Source organism: Herpailurus yagouaroundi, unplaced genomic scaffold (genome assembly GCF_014898765.1).
Source record: "Herpailurus yagouaroundi ecotype Mexico unplaced genomic scaffold, PumYag 186, whole genome shotgun sequence".
Lineage (NCBI taxonomy): Eukaryota > Metazoa > Chordata > Mammalia > Carnivora > Felidae > Herpailurus > Herpailurus yagouaroundi.
The window spans coordinates 37,527,495-37,537,952 of NW_024412417.1; the positions used below are offsets into that span (position 1 = coordinate 37,527,495).

The 10,458-nt window shown below is 39.8% G+C and overlaps 1 protein-coding gene across 1 annotated transcript in view; it reads left to right on the plus strand.

The window, feature by feature from the left end:
• Positions 1–2,333: 2,333 nt before the first annotated feature.
• Positions 2,334–10,458, plus strand: part of GSDMC (gasdermin C) — a 23,060-nt gene continuing 14,935 nt past the window's right edge. The window contains exon 1 of the mRNA XM_040494420.1: positions 2,334–2,650. The gene's annotated coding sequence lies outside the window, so the exon portion shown is untranslated. The remainder of the gene's footprint in view (positions 2,651–10,458) is intronic.

Here is a 10,458-nt window from a genome sequence, read left to right on the forward strand (position 1 = left end):
GAAGCAAGGCAACGTGGAGGAAGCATGGGTCCTGGGAAATAAAGGGGTCACTCATTGTGCTCTCAGAAAACTATAAGGACAAAATTATTTTCCATTTCTCTTCATTTTCCATAGTCTGTCTCCCCACACTAAAGGTAGTCTTTGTGCTGAGGCCTCTGTCTTACCTCCATATCCCCTGCACTAGAATCAAAACAATGCATAGGAAATGCAGACCTGGAACCTAGAAACTGTAGCTGGTACTCAACAACTATTTGGGGACTGGCTGGCTAAGTGAGGGAGAGCTTGGGGCGGCTTTATTATTCTGTGTAAGACAGGAGGGAGAGAATGTGGAAGGGAGGGGAGAGGAGGAATAGGAAAGCAAGAGACAGAAGCAGTAGTGAGTCAGAGAGGGGGAAGGAGGGGTGGAAGAGGGGAAGGAGGGGGAGAGAAGAGATCTGCATGAAAACCTGTGAAAAAGGCTAACCTGGGAAGGTAACTAATGGGAGAATTTTCAAGATAATAAAGTGTCCTGTGCAGTCGCCTCCATCAGCCCAGTCTTTCTGTGTAATCTTTTAAAAATGTTTATTTATTTATTTTGAGGAGAGAGAGAGAGCATGAGCAGAGGGGGAGAGGGGGAGAGGGGGAGAGAGAGAGAGAGAGAGAGAGAAAGAGAATGAATCCCAAGCAGACTCCTTGCCGCCAGTGCAGAGCCAGATGCAGGGCTCAAGCTTGCTCACGAACCACGAGATCCTGACCTGAGCCAAAATCAATAGATGCTTGACTGAGCCACCCAGGCACCCCACCCTATGTCATCTTAAGCAAATGGACATCATTTACTCTTGGTCACTAATGCCCAGGTAAGAGCCTCCCTATGATATGCGCAAAACTTGAAGAATCCTGTCGTGAGGTTTGGCAGGAGTGAAGCAATGAGAGAGGTGAAAAGGGGAAAGAGCTAAAGAGGTGAAAACAAGCGAGTGCCATCTACACACTTAGAGGATTCCCGTGAGAAAGAATCTAGAGCTTTTTCTCAGGCTTTTCAAGATTGCTGCCTCCCCAGCAAGAGGCTGTCCTCAGCCTAGAAGGATCAGGGAGCCTTAACTGCTGCTCCCTGCTGGACTTCGCAGGCTTTCCCTTTATGCCCTTCCTCAGGAATGCTGTAGGGTGCTTCAGCATAGAGAGCAAGGAGGTGGGCGAGCAAAGCTATCAGCCATTTATGACGGCAATCTTGGTTCTAAACCTCGTCAGTTCGAAGCCTATTCAAAAAACAGAAACAGATAAACAACCCAGGGTTCACTGGACTCACATAACTCTTCCCAAATAGCTGAGTTAGTTTCCTCTGGCTTCTAGAATATCCAACGGCAAGCCTGTCCCTCAGAAGGTTGGTGTGTGAAAGACAGTTTATGTAATCACAATTCTACACTTCAGGTCACCTGGGTGGCTCAGTCGGTTGAGCATCAGACTTTAGCTCAGGTCATGATTTTGCAGTTCGTGAGTTCGAGCCCCTCATCAGGCTCTGTGCTGACAGCACGAAGCCTGCTTTGGATTCTCTGTCTCCCCCTCTCTCTGTCCCTCCCCCACTTGCACTCTCTCTCTCAAAAATAAATAAACATTAAAAAAAAATTCTACACTTCAAGTCTATTGTTTTTAAAATGCAAATTCTAGAAAGTAAAACTCAATTCTGGTAAATCTTTAGGTCTGCTGGTGTTACAGTGTGAGATGTGTCCCAGATGGAGTGGATATCAGATTCCCAAGATGGAGAAGGGTTCATTTGGGACTTTCATGAATATTAAAAGTGAAGAAGAAAAAAAGTGAAATGAAATACACGCATTGTAATATCCTGTCAACTGAAAGGGATATTGCCTTTTTGAGGGACAGTTCAGGATATTACCAAAACCTGTGGGTGTGGCCTTCCTAGTCATACAATTTTCCCCTCCTATAGGCTCACCTAATCCTGTAAATCCACAGGGAGTAATCAGCAAGAGAAAGGGTTTGGGGAAAGTTGTTTTTGTCCTCTTTGAAAGTCTCCTTTTAATTTATCTTTAAAATAAAGACTGTTGTAAGACTGGAATACTTAATATATGCATAGTGCCTGACAGACGGGAGGTGTTTAAAAAACTCCTGTTGTACAGAGCTCCACATCTAGGCAGTTCCGAGGCTCTCCCCCAGGCCCTGGCACTTGAACTTATCCCTCTTCCTGAAAGGTTTTTACCTTTCTTGTTGACTCACAGTGATACTTTGTATACAGCACATTTAAAACAGAAAATGAGCCAAAAACTTGTTCCACCCACAATGACTGTGAATCCATGAATCAAAACTCATTCAGCCAGTTCTGTTAATAAGAAAAGGGAAGGGTTTCTGCTAGGACAGCCCAGCAGGTACATAATCAGCTATATAACCTGATGAGATGGGACTGAAAGCTAAGATTTTGTGGTCCAGAGCTAAGCTCCAGACCTGGTCTCCTGAAAAAGAGGGCCTGTCATATGCTGATTTTTCTGGGATACTGCACTGGAAATTGAGGCAGCACCTATTGGTGGGGAAACACACACACACACACACACACACACACACACACACACACACACACACTGCTTGACATCAGAAGACCCGAAGATTGGAAGGAACCCAACTCAACTAGAATCTTTCTCTGCAGGACCAGACAATACACAATCTGGTAAGTTCTAATTGAGGATCAGGGGATGAATAAGAAGAGAAGATTAGTATGGTCACAGACAGAAATGTTCAGGATGAAAACTGAATAGAACAAATACAAGGCTTTGTTTTGTTTTTAGCATAATTTGACCCCAAAAGAAGGTAGCACTTCTTCCCAAAGTTCTCCTTAATAAAGGAGAATTTCTGACAACAACATGCCAGCGTGGAAGGCTAGGGATGTATCTCTGATGCACCTGTATCCAGGTCCATTTTCCAAAAATCTTCTGTTCCCATTATTTTCTGTCGTCCACTGATCTCTTCCATGGCCCACATTAGATGGAACTGAAAGTCACATCAAGGATTTTATAGAAACTGTTGAAAATTCTGTTTCTAGTCAACCAATAAGTATTTAATAAGCATTCAATAAACATTCAAAAACCAAATTCTGTACAACTGCGAAACCCCATTCTTATTTGCCTCTTTGTGGCCTGCAAAATGCACTTTACATTTTCCCCTTTTCCACCTATTAAATATTCATTCACGGCTTCATCTATAGTATGCTGGTTTCAATTTCCACCTATACACAGATAACTCATTTACATCTCTGGGGCAGGTCTAAGCTCTAAGCTCCAAACTATAGAACTGTCTGGGGGTGGCTGGTTCTTCCAAGGTTTGTTTCTTTTTTTTTAACATTTATTTATTTTTGAGAGACAAAGCCCAAGCAGAGGAGGGGCAGAGAGAGAGGGAGACACAGAATCCGAAGCAGGCTCCAGGCTCTGAGCTGTCAGCACAGAGCCCGACACAGGGCTTGAGCCCACGAACTATGAGATCGTGACCTGAGCCGAAGTCGGACGCTTAACCGACTGAGACACCCAGACGCCCCTTTATGAATCTTTTTTATCCTTTTTTTCAGCTTTACTGAAAAAATTTGTAATTGACAAGTAAATATTGTATATGTTTAAGGCACACAACTTGATATTTTGATATACATTGTGAAATGATTTCCACAATCTATGCATATTCGTCACCTGACATAATTCCCTTTCTGTGTGTGTGGTGAGCACACTTAAGATCTATCCTGTTAGCATATTTCAAGTATACAATACAATATTGTTAACTATAGTCACCATGCTGTACGTTAGATCTCCAGGATTTTTTCTAACAAAAACTTTGAACCTTTAGACTGACATCACCCCCCTTCCTCCTTCCTCTAGCCCCTGTCCACCACCATCATACTCTCTGCTTCTATAAGTACGCCTGTTTTAGATTTCATATATAAGTGAGATTCTGCAGTATTCGTTTTTATGTGTGTTCTCTTACTTCGCATAATGTCATTCAGATCATCCATGTTGTTGCAAAGAGCAGAATTTTGGGGGTTTTAAAGCTAAAAAATACTCCATTTGTGTGTGTGTATGTAAATCTCACAACGTCTTCATTCACTCAACCACTGACGGACATTTAGGTTGTTTCTAGATCTTGGCTATTGTGTATAATGCTGCAGTAAATGTGGGAATGCAGATAGCTCTTTGAAATACTGTTTCATTTCCTTTGGATATATGCCAATAAGTGGGATTGCTGGATTTTAAGGTAGTTCTATTTTTAAGTTTTTGAGGAACTTTCATACTGTCTTTCATAATGTCTTTCCTAGTTTACCTTCCCACCAACAGTATGCAAGAATTCCAATTTCTCCATATATACACAACCCACACTTGTTAATTTTTGTCTTTTTGATAACAGCCGTTCTACCAGGTGTGAGATGACATCTTATTGTGCTTTTGATTTTTATATCCCTGCTGATTAGTGATCTTAAGCACTTTTTCATATACTTGTTGGACATTTGTATGCCTTCTTTGAAGAAATGTCTACTCAGGTCCTTTGCCCATTTTAAATTTTTTAATGTCCATTCATTTTTGAGAGAGACAGAGAGACAGGGAGAGACAGTGTGAGTGGGGGAGCGGCAGAGAGAGAGAGAGACACAGAATCTGAAGCAGGCTCCAGGCTCTGAACTGTCAGCACAGAGGCCGACATGGGGCTCGAACCCACAAACCGTGAGATCATGATGTGAGCCAAAGTCTGACACTTACCTGACTGAGCCAGCCAGGCGCTCCCCTTTGCCCATTTTTTTAATTGACTTCTTTGGTTTTTGCAATTGAGTTGTGTGAATTCTTTACATATTTTCGATATTGACCCTTTATCAGACAGATGATTTGCAAGTATTTTCTCCCACTGTATAGGTTTCCTTTTCACTCTTTTGGTTTGTTTCCTTTGCTATGCAAAAGCCTTTCATAGTTCAGTGCAATCCCACTTCTTTTGCTTTTGTTGTCTGTGCTTTGGGTGTCCTATCTGTGAGACCAGTGCCAAGACCAATCTCCTGGAGCTTTTCCCCTATCTTTTCTTCTAGTAACTTTGGAGTTTCAGGTCTTATATTTAGGTCTTTAATCCAGTTTGAGTTGACTTTTGTGAATAGTGTAAGGTTAAGGGTCCAATTCCATTCTTTTGCACGGGCATATCCAGTTTTACCAGCACCATTTGTTGAAGCGACTATTGTTGAAGAGGCTATCCTTTCCCGATTGGGTATTCTTGGCACTCTTGTTGACTTTCAGTTGACCATAAGTTTATTATAAGGTGTGACTCTATCTGTTCCTTTGGCCTTTATGCCTGTTTTTATTGCAGTACTATATTGCCTTGATTACTACAACCTTGTATTTGAAATCAGAAAGTGTGATACCTCCAGCTTTGTTCTTTCTCAACATTGCTTTGGCAATTTGGGGGAGGTTGTGGTTTCATGCAAATTTTAGAATTTTTTTTTTTTTCTGTAAAGAATAGCATTGAGACTTTGATAGGCATTGCACTGAATTTGTGGATCACTTTGGGTTGTATAGAAATTTTAACAATTTGAAGTCTTCTGATCCATGAACATGGGATGTCCTTCCACCTGTTTGTCTTAATTCCTTCAATCAATATTTTGTAGTTTTCCGTACCTAAGTCTTTCAGCACCTTAGTTAAGTTTATTCCCAAGTATTTCATTCTTTTTGGTGCAATGTAAGTGGGATTGTTTTCCTAATTTCCATTTCAGATAGTATGTTGTTAGATATACAACTGTTATTTGTATGTTGATTTTGTATCCTACAACTTTACTGAATTCGATTATTAGTTCTAACAGGTTTTTTTAAATGGGGTCTCCAGAGTTTTCTGTTTATAAGATCTTATCATCTGCAAACAGGGACCATTTTAAATTTTTTTTCTGATTTGTGTACTTTAAATTTCTTTCTCTTGCCTAATTGCTCTGGTTAGGACTTCCAGGACTATTATGAATAAAGCGACATCCTTGTCTTGTTCCTGATCTTAGAAAAATAACTCAATCTTGAACACTGAATATGATGTTAGCTATGGACCTGTCAAATATTACCTTTATTATGTTGAGGTACATTCCTTTTATAGCTTATTGAGAGTTTTTATCATGAACGGGTATTGAATTTTGTCATATATTTCTTTTGCATCTATTGAGAGGACTATGTGATTTTCATCTTTTATTCTGTTAATGTGGTTTCTCACATTAATTGGTTTTTGTATTATTTTGTTGAGTCATCCTTGCACCCCAAGGATAAATCCCACTTGGGCATGGTGTATATGCTGTTTTATTCAGTTAGCTAGTATTTTGTTGAACATTTTTACATCTATATTCATCAGGGATATTGACCTGTGGTTTTCTTTTTGTGTAGTTTCTTTTTCTGGCTTTGGTATCAGGATAATGCAGGCCTTATAAAATTAGTCTGACACTGTTCCCTCCTCTTCACATTTTTGGAAAAGTTGAGAAGGATTGGCACTAATTCTTCTTCAAATATTTGGTAGAATTTACCACTGAAGAGAACTGGTCCTGGGCCTTTCTTTGTTGGAAAGTTTTTGATTACTATTTCAATCTTCATACTAGCTGTAGGCTTATCCACAAATTTTTATTTGTAACATTCCCATACAATTTATTCTTTAACCTGTGAGTTATTAGGATAAGTGGATTTCTTTCTTTAGTTCCAATAAATTGGGGGTTAAATTACATTTTTATTATTTATTTAAATTTAATGGCATTGTGATAAAAATGTAATCTGAATAATATTGATTCTTCATATTTGTGGATACTTGCTCAATGACATGTGTGAGAGAGTGTGAAAAGAATCAGTTGTCTCTCTGTACAGAGTATACAGAGTTTTATATATGCCCATTCAATCAAATTTGATAATTGCATTGTTCATATCTTCTATGAATATCTCTTACGACATTATATGTGATCCATCAATTACTGACCTGTCTAACAACATTTGTTTATATGTTTTGAGGCTTTATTAGGTCCACTCATGTTTTGAGTTATTACATGTTCTTGTTATTATAAAGTGATCCCATTCTACCCTAATAATGTTTACTGAGTCAAATCTATTTTGTCTGATATGGATATGTCCATACAGGTTTTATTTTGGTACTTGCCTGACCTGTATTCTTCTATTCTTTTAGCTTTTATTTACTAATTTTAGTGTTCTAAACTTGTCTCTTTTCTAAAGAGTGTATTTCTGGATTTTGGTTTTTTAAATCGAATCCAACAACTTCTAATTCTTAAGTGAAGAAAAGTTAATCAATTTACACTTACTCCATCTATTGTGTATTTTATTTGTACCATTTTATTTGAACTTTCTATTTTCCCTGCCTTTTCTTCCTCTTTATCATTTATTGGAATAGTCATGTTCTCTTTATTTCTTTTCCCCCCCCTCTCCTGGTCTAGAAGTTAAATATTCAATTTCTACTCCTTTACTGGTTATCCTTCAATTTTAAAATGCATACCTGATTTGGGGCACCCGGGTGGCTCAGTCGATTAAGTGTCTGACTCTTGATTTTGGCTCAGGTCACGATCTCACAATTCATGAGTTTGAGCCCCACATCAGGCTCTGCATTAATAGTGCAGAGCACGCTTGGGATTCTCTCTCTCCTTTTCCCTCTCTGTCCCTCCCCGCCTTGCTCTCTCATAATAATTTTTTTAATTCATACTTGATTTAACAAAATGTAAAATTGATTTCTTTGATTGACTTCCTTGTCAAAAAATTACAAGGATATTTAATATTTTAATTCTGACTTCCTTTTAAAAATATTATTCTATTTTCTTCTGGCATCAGTTGTTGCAATTGAAAACCCTATTCTCTATATAATAGGCATTCCTTTAAAGATGATTCCCCTCCTGTTGGTGGAAATTTTTAAGCTCTTCTTGTTGTCCTTACTATTTCACAATCTTATTCATATTTGATTACGGGGGGCGGGGGTGGCGCCTGGGTGGCTCAGTCAGTTAAGTGTCTGACTTCGGCCCAGGTCATGATCTCATAGTTTGTGAGTTCAAGCCCCGCGTCAGGCTCTGTGCTGACAGCTGGGAGCCTGGAGCCTGGAGCCTGCTTTGGATTCTGTGTCTCCCTCTCTCTCTCTCTCTGCCCCTCCCCAGCTCATGCTCACACTCTGTCTCTATCAAAAATAAACAAACTTAAAAAACAAATTAAAAAAAAAATATTTGATTACCTGTGGGTTTGACTCATCTTGTCTATTGTATCTTGACTCTTGCCTTAATCCCATTTTTCTATTTTCTCATATATATGCACATCTGCCACATATATGCATGTGTATACGCACACACACAAACACACATGCATAAACAGATGTGTGTATATGCATATATGCATATATGTGTGTGTTTTACTTTATCATCATGTCCTCCATGCATCTTAGTATGTCTATACTATTTTCTATCTGTTTATAGTTCTCTGGTGAATTAGGATTAAGTTCCTAAAATCCACCTTACAGTTCACTAATTCTCACTTAAGCTAGGTCTAGAACTGCTCATCTAATTCACTGAGCTCATATCTACAACTATATTTCACCTTAAAGTTTCCTTTTTAATCTTTTTTCCCAATCTGCCCGGTCACTTTATGCTACTTTGTTCTTTTCTCGTGTTTTTTTTTTTTATTTATGCTTTTAATATGTCACACACTTCTCTTACAGTCTCTACCTGATTCCTCAATTTTACGGCTTCTATAGATCTACTCCTGATGTACGTCGTGTCTGATGAGCCTCACTGAGGGTGACCTGCTTCCACATGGGCTTTGTATTTTTGGATGGTGAGGTGACCTCACACAGGGCATTGTCTGCATCTCCTGGGTGGCTGTGTTGAATCTATTTTACCCCAAAGAGATTTTACTATTGATCTGCCAGAGTTACATCCAGCCAGACACTCATTTTTACATTAATCCTACTCCGCCTACAATTCTGCATTTGTCAAACTTTGTTTCACTCTTAGAAAAATGCCCAAAGATGCCAAATAACCTCTAAAGAACAGCACAGTCTGGCTGCTACATACTTCCTGAGCCTCGTCTCCCACCCTTCCCACCACTCATTCCACTCCAGCCATACCGGTTTCTGTCCATCCCTGGAATGGACCAAACAGTCTCCCATCACAAGGCCTTTGTACATGCTCTTTATTCTACTGAGGGAATTGGGTTTCCTCCCCTCTTATTTTGGCTCACTTCTACTCACCTAATATCTCAGTTGATAATCACTCCCTTAAGAAAGACTTCCCTGGTCCCCCAACTGTCCTGACCAAAGAACAAAGGAAACCTATCATAGGTTCTGAGAGCATCAGACGCCTCTCTCTTATGGGACTAATCATGATTTACACATGTGCATGTATTTACTAGTGAAATCATTTGGTAAATAACTGTCTTTCTCACTAGGCTGCAAGCCCCAAGAGATCAGAGACCATTCCTACTTTTGTTCACCATGGTATTGCCAATTCCCGGCACAGGGCCTAGCCTGTCATAGGCGCTTGTTAAAATTCTGCTGAATGAACGAGTAAATAAATGAATGAACAGGTCAATTTATAGAGGATCACTTTCCCTAGTAATCATCTCTCTCCTCTTGAGCACTGGTCTTTGTTTCTTGTACAATTGCTGGTGGAGATCCTGTGTTCAGCGTCTGTGCCGACACTGAAAATATTTAAGAAGCGTGAGAACACCATCCAGGGTGATGACTACCCATTCAAACTCCTCACACTTAGCAGAAGGATTGACTTTCTTATTTTACTAGTGATTCATAGTCCACCCAGCACAACGAGGCCGGCTTCTGGGTTTATTATTTTGCCATCTCAGCCCACTCTCATGAAGGTGATTCTCTTGTCCTATTTCAGTCACAGTAAGATTGTATAGAATTTTCAGAGGCATGAGTTTTGCAGCACTGAGCTTAGTCAATTCACAGACACATAAAGCCCTTCTCTACAATTTCTCTACACAAATTGTACAGTTTGGCTGGCTTCATCTTAACCACAGAGGCATAAGAACGTGTATCTGTTTGCCCTTTGGAGGGGAAATTCTTCTCTTTGCCACTTCCATCACCTGAACCAGGTGCTTGTTTATTTCCCCCTGATTCTGCTAAGGTCTCATGGCCTAGATATCTTATCGCTATCCTCCAAAGATCACCTGCTAGATACATATTTGCCTAAGAAGGACTTAAGGCCCATGCCAGCTAAAGCACATATTTGTGTACATGCACTAATCACTGTGCATACATGACAAAGGCCTAAATCTCTGGGAAGTACTCAAATCATTGTCAACTCTCTCTGAATGACATATTAGAACCCATTTAATCCCTTCTGTAAGAGCAGAAGGAGCCCATAAAAAGAATCCAGCTTGTCCTCACAGTTCTCTGAGAGCACAATGAGTGACACATGTACATGTAATTGATTCTCTGGATCCCCGAACCGGCCCCCCTTTATTTCCCAGGACCCATGCTTCCTCCACGTTGCCTTGCTTC